Source organism: Ornithodoros turicata, chromosome 1 (assembly GCF_037126465.1).
Source record: "Ornithodoros turicata isolate Travis chromosome 1, ASM3712646v1, whole genome shotgun sequence".
NCBI lineage: Eukaryota > Metazoa > Arthropoda > Arachnida > Ixodida > Argasidae > Ornithodoros > Ornithodoros turicata.
This window is the reverse complement of record NC_088201.1, coordinates 15,973,266-15,978,574: the sequence shown is the minus strand read 5'-3', so window position 1 is coordinate 15,978,574 and position 5,309 is coordinate 15,973,266. Positions and strand designations below refer to the sequence as shown.

The 5,309-nt window shown below is 37.4% G+C and overlaps 1 protein-coding gene across 2 annotated transcripts in view; it reads left to right on the top strand.

Annotated features, from left to right (window-relative positions):
- Positions 1-5,309, top strand: part of LOC135377530 (ATP-dependent RNA helicase abstrakt-like) — a 289,645-nt gene that overhangs the window by 8,767 nt on the left and 275,569 nt on the right. The gene's annotated exons all lie outside the window — the stretch shown is intronic.

Sequence of the window (5,309 nt, the reverse complement as noted above, 5' to 3'; positions counted from 1 at the left end):
TCCACAGACGTACCAGTGTGGCGTCGCTCATGATCACAGTAGTCTCGCAACGTAAAGCCGCGGATTATTATACATCAGCTAAGATATCAGCTAAACATAGGTAAAGGTATCAGCTAAACATAGCTAAAGCTATCAGCTAAATCTAGCTAAAGCTATCAGCTAAATCTAGCTAAAGCTATCAGCTAAATCTAGCTAAAGGTATCAGCTAAATCTAGCTAAAGGTATCAGCTAAATCTAGCTAAAGGTATCAGCTAAATCTAGCTAAAGGTATCAGCTAAATCTAGCTAAAGGTATCAGCTAAATCTAGCTAAAGCTATCAGCTAAATCTAGCTAAAGCTATCAGCTAAATCTAGCTAAAGCTATCAGCTAAATCTAGCTAAAGCTATCAGCTAAATCTAGCTAAAGCTATCAGCTAAATCTAGCTAAAGCTATCAGCTAAATCTAGCTAAAGCTATCAGCTAAATCTAGCTAAAGCTATCAGCTAAATCTAGCTAAAGCTTTCAGCTAAATCTAGCTAAAGATATCAGCTAAACATAGCTAAAGGTATCAGCTAAATCTAGCTAAAGGTATCAGCTAAATCTAGCTAAAGGTATCAGCTAAATCTAGCTAAAGGTATCAGCTAAATCTAGCTAAAGGTATCAGCTAAATCTAGCTAAAGGTATCAGCTAAATCTAGCTAAAGGTATCAGCTAAATCTAGCTAAAGGTATCAGCTAAATCTAGCTAAAGTTATCAGCTAAATCTAGCTAAAGTTATCAGCTAAATCTAGCTAAAGTTATCAGCTAAATCTAGCTAAAGTTATCAGCTAAACATAGCTAAAGGTATCAGCTAAATCTAGCTAAAGATATCAGCTAAATCTAGTTAGTTATCAGCTAAACAGAGCAGCTAAATCTCAGCGCATGTTATAGAACCCTCAGGTGGGCAAAATTAATCCACAGAGGGACCATTGTGGCGTGGTTCATGGTCGTCTCGCGACGTAAAGCGGCGAATTATACATCAGCTAAACATAGCTGAGATGTCAGCTGAGATATAAGCTGAGATATCAGCTAACATAGCTAAAGATATCAGCTAAATCTCGACGCATGTTATAGAACCCTCAGCTGGGCAAAAATTAATCCACAGACGTCTCAGTAGTCTCAATCACAGTAGTCTCACAACGTAAAGCCGCGAATTATTATACATCAGCTAAGATATCAGCTAAGGTATCAGCTAAGGTATCAGCTAAGGTATCAGCTAAGGTATCAGCTAAGGTATCAGCTAAGCTTTAAGCTAAGCTTTAAGCTAAGCTTTAAGCTAAGCTTTAAGCTAAGGTATCAGCTAAGGTATCAGCTAAGGTATCAGCTAAGGTATCAGCTAAGGTATAAGCTAAGGTATAAGCTAAGCTTTAAGCTAAGCTTTAAGCTAAGCTTTAAGCTATAAGCTAAGCTATAAGCTAAGCTATAAGCTAAGCTTTAAGCTAAGCTTTAAGCTAAGCTTTAAGCTAAGCTTTAAGCTATAAGCTAAGCTTTAAGCTAAGCTTTAAGCTAAGCTTTAAGCTAAGCTTTAAGCTAAGCTTTAAGCTAAGCTTTAAGCTAAGCTTTAAGCTAAGCTATAAGCTAAGCTATAAGCTAAGCTATAAGCTAAGCTATAAGCTAAGCTATAAGCTAAGCTTTAAGCTAAGCTTTAAGCTAAGCTATAAGCTAAGCTATAAGCTAAGCTATAAGCTAAGCTATAAGCTAAGCTATAAGCTAAGCTTTAAGCTAAGCTTTAAGCTAAGCTTTAAGCTAAGCTTTAAGCTAAGCTTTAAGCTAAGCTTTAAGCTAAGCTTTAAGCTAAGCTTTAAGCTAAGCTTTAAGCTAAGCTTTAAGCTAAGCTTTAAGCTAAGCTATAAGCTAAGCTATAAGCTAAGCTATAAGCTAAGCTATAAGCTAAGCTATAAGCTAAGCTATAAGCTAAGCTATAAGCTAAGCTATAAGCTAAGCTATAAGCTAAGCTATAAGCTAAGCTATAAGCTAAGCTATAAGCTAAGCTTTAAGCTAAGCTTTAAGCTAAGCTTTAAGCTAAGCTTTAAGCTAAGCTTTAAGCTAAGCTTTAAGCTAAGCTTTAAGCTAAGCTTTAAGCTAAGCTTTAAGCTAAGCTTTAAGCTAAGCTTTAAGCTAAGCTTTAAGCTAAGCTTTAAGCTAAGCTTTAAGCTAAGCTTTAAGCTAAGCTTTAAGCTAAGCTTTAAGCTAAGCTTTAAGCTAAGCTATAAGCTAAGCTATAAGCTAAGCTATAAGCTAAGCTTTAAGCTAAGCTTTAAGCTAAGCTTTAAGCTAAGCTTTAAGCTAAGCTTTAAGCTAAGCTATAAGCTAAGCTATAAGCTAAGCTATAAGCTAAGCTATAAGCTAAGCTATAAGCTAAGCTATAAGCTAAGCTATAAGCTAAGCTATAAGCTAAGCTATAAGCTAAGCTATAAGCTAAGCTATAAGCTAAGCTATAAGCTAAGCTATAAGCTAAGCTATAAGCTAAGCTATAAGCTAAGCTTTAAGCTAAGCTTTAAGCTAAGCTTTAAGCTAAGCTTTAAGCTAAGCTTTAAGCTAAGCTTTAAGCTAAGCTTTAAGCTAAGCTTTAAGCTAAGCTTTAAGCTAAGCTATAAGCTAAGCTATAAGCTAAGCTATAAGCTAAGCTATAAGCTAAGCTATAAGCTAAGCTATAAGCTAAGCTATAAGCTAAGCTATAAGCTAAGCTATAAGCTAAGCTATAAGCTAAGCTTTAAGCTAAGCTTTAAGCTAAGCTTTAAGCTAAGCTTTAAGCTAAGCTTTAAGCTAAGCTTTAAGCTAAGCTTTAAGCTAAGCTTTAAGCTAAGCTATAAGCTAAGCTATAAGCTAAGCTATAAGCTAAGCTATAAGCTAAGCTATAAGCTAAGCTATAAGCTAAGCTATAAGCTAAGCTATAAGCTAAGCTATAAGCTAAGCTATAAGCTAAGCTTTAAGCTAAGCTATAAGCTAAGCTTTAAGCTAAGCTTTAAGCTAAGCTTTAAGCTAAGCTTTAAGCTAAGCTTTAAGCTAAGCTTTAAGCTAAGCTTTAAGCTAAGCTTTAAGCTAAGCTTTAAGCTAAGCTTTAAGCTAAGCTTTAAGCTAAGCTTTAAGCTAAGCTTTAAGCTAAGCTATAAGCTAAGCTATAAGCTAAGCTATAAGCTAAGCTATAAGCTAAGCTATAAGCTAAGCTATAAGCTAAGCTATAAGCTAAGCTATAAGCTAAGCTATAAGCTAAGCTATAAGCTAAGCTATAAGCTAAGCTATAAGCTAAGCTATAAGCTAAGCTATAAGCTAAGCTTTAAGCTAAGCTTTAAGCTAAGCTATAAGCTAAGCTTTAAGCTAAGCTATAAGCTAAGCTTTAAGCTAAGCTATAAGCTAAATCTCGACTGATGTTATAGAACCCTCTTCTGCTGGGCAAAAATTAATCCACAGACGTACCAGTGTGGCGTCGCTCATGATCACAGTAGTCTCGCAACGTAAAGCCGCGAATTATTATACATAATCTAAGATATCAGCTAAACATAGCTAAAGTAATCAGCTAAATCTAGCTAAAGGTATCAGCTAAACTGAGGAGCTAAATCTCAGCGCATGTTATAGAACCCTCAGGTGGGCAAAATTAATCCACAGAGGGACCATTTTGGCGTGGTTCATGATCATGGTCGTCTCGCGACGTAAAGCGGCGAATTATACATCAGCTAAACATAGCTGAGATATCAGCTGAAATATCCGCTAACATAGCTAAAGTTATCAGCTAAATCTCGACGCATGTTATAGAACCCTCAGCTGGGCAAAAATTAATCCACAGACGTCTCAGTAGTCTCAATCACAGTAGTCTCACAACGTAAAGCCGCGAATTATTATACATCAGCTCGACATACTAGCTAAACATAGCTAAGATATCAGCTAAGATATCAGCTAAATCTCTACTCATGTTATAGAACCCTCTGCTGCTGGGCAAAAATTAATCCACAGACGTACCACTGTGGCGTCGCTCATGATCACAGTAGTCTCGCAACGTAAAGCCGCGAATTATACATCAGCTCGACATACCAGCTAAGATGTCAGCTAAATCTCTACTCATGTTATAGAACCCTCTGCTGCTGGGCAAAAATTAATCCACAGACGTACCACTGTGGCGTCGCTCATGATCACTGTAGTCTCGCAACGTAAAGCCGCGAATTATTATACATCCGCTCGAGATATCAGCTAAACATAGCTAAAGCTATCAGGTAAATAGAGCAGCTAAATCTCAGCGCATGTGATAGGACCCACAGGTATAGGCAAAATTAATCTACAGACGGACCATTGCGGCGTGGTTCATGGTCATGGTCGTCTCGCGATTTAAAGCCACGAATTATACATAAGCTAAACATAGCTAAGATATCAGCTAAAGACAGAGGTGGGCATCCTCACGAGGGCAAATGAGGGTGAGGGTACCCTCACCTCACCCACATTGAGGTGACGAAAAATTTCTAAAAGGGAAATTGAGGTGAGGTGAGGAAAATTTTTTGACATGGACGTTGAGGTGAGGTGAGTGAGGAAAAATTTTCGAAACTGAGATTGAGGTGAGGTGAGGTGACGAAAAATTTTTTAGAGGGAGGTTGAGGAGATGTGGAGCGGCTATTTTCCATTGCGCGATCTCTTAAAAGGGCACCAAGAGCCAGCTTTTTCTATTACCAATGTAGCAGAAATGTTTTTGTACTGTGAGCATAGGCTCTCTACACTAAAATGTGTTCGCTGTAAGCGCGTTAGTTTCAGACTTTCAGTTGAGTCAGATACATCATAGACGCGTCACATCAGATACACGTACAAGTGAATATAGCTTATGTGTGCTTTTTGTATTTAGCTCAGATTTCAATATAATCAAACTAGTCAGTTGAGTCACATACATGATGTGAGACACATGAACAAGTCAGTATAGTACCATGTACCAGTTGTTGTTGTTGTTTACCATGTGCTTTGAGTGTTTAGATTTCAACAAAGCCAAACTAGTCAGTCTGTAAGCAGGTGTCTTTCACGTATTATTTGGAACGATAGTACATGTCAACCAATAACCTTATCAGAGACTGATGTAAGAAATGGAGCCAATAAAACGCGCTTTAAGTGCAATAAGCGCAAATAATGGCATATATTCCGTATTGCCACAAGTTGAAACATTGAGCTTTTAGTACGGCAATGAAGTTAGGTGAAAAGGCACAAGAGGTCAGTGTCTACAAAAAGTAATTTAATTAGTAAGTCAACGCATAAGTCACTAGTAATCCGCACAGCACGTCTACCTGATTGCTTCAAAACAAGGGTCTTGAAGAGAAGGTCCC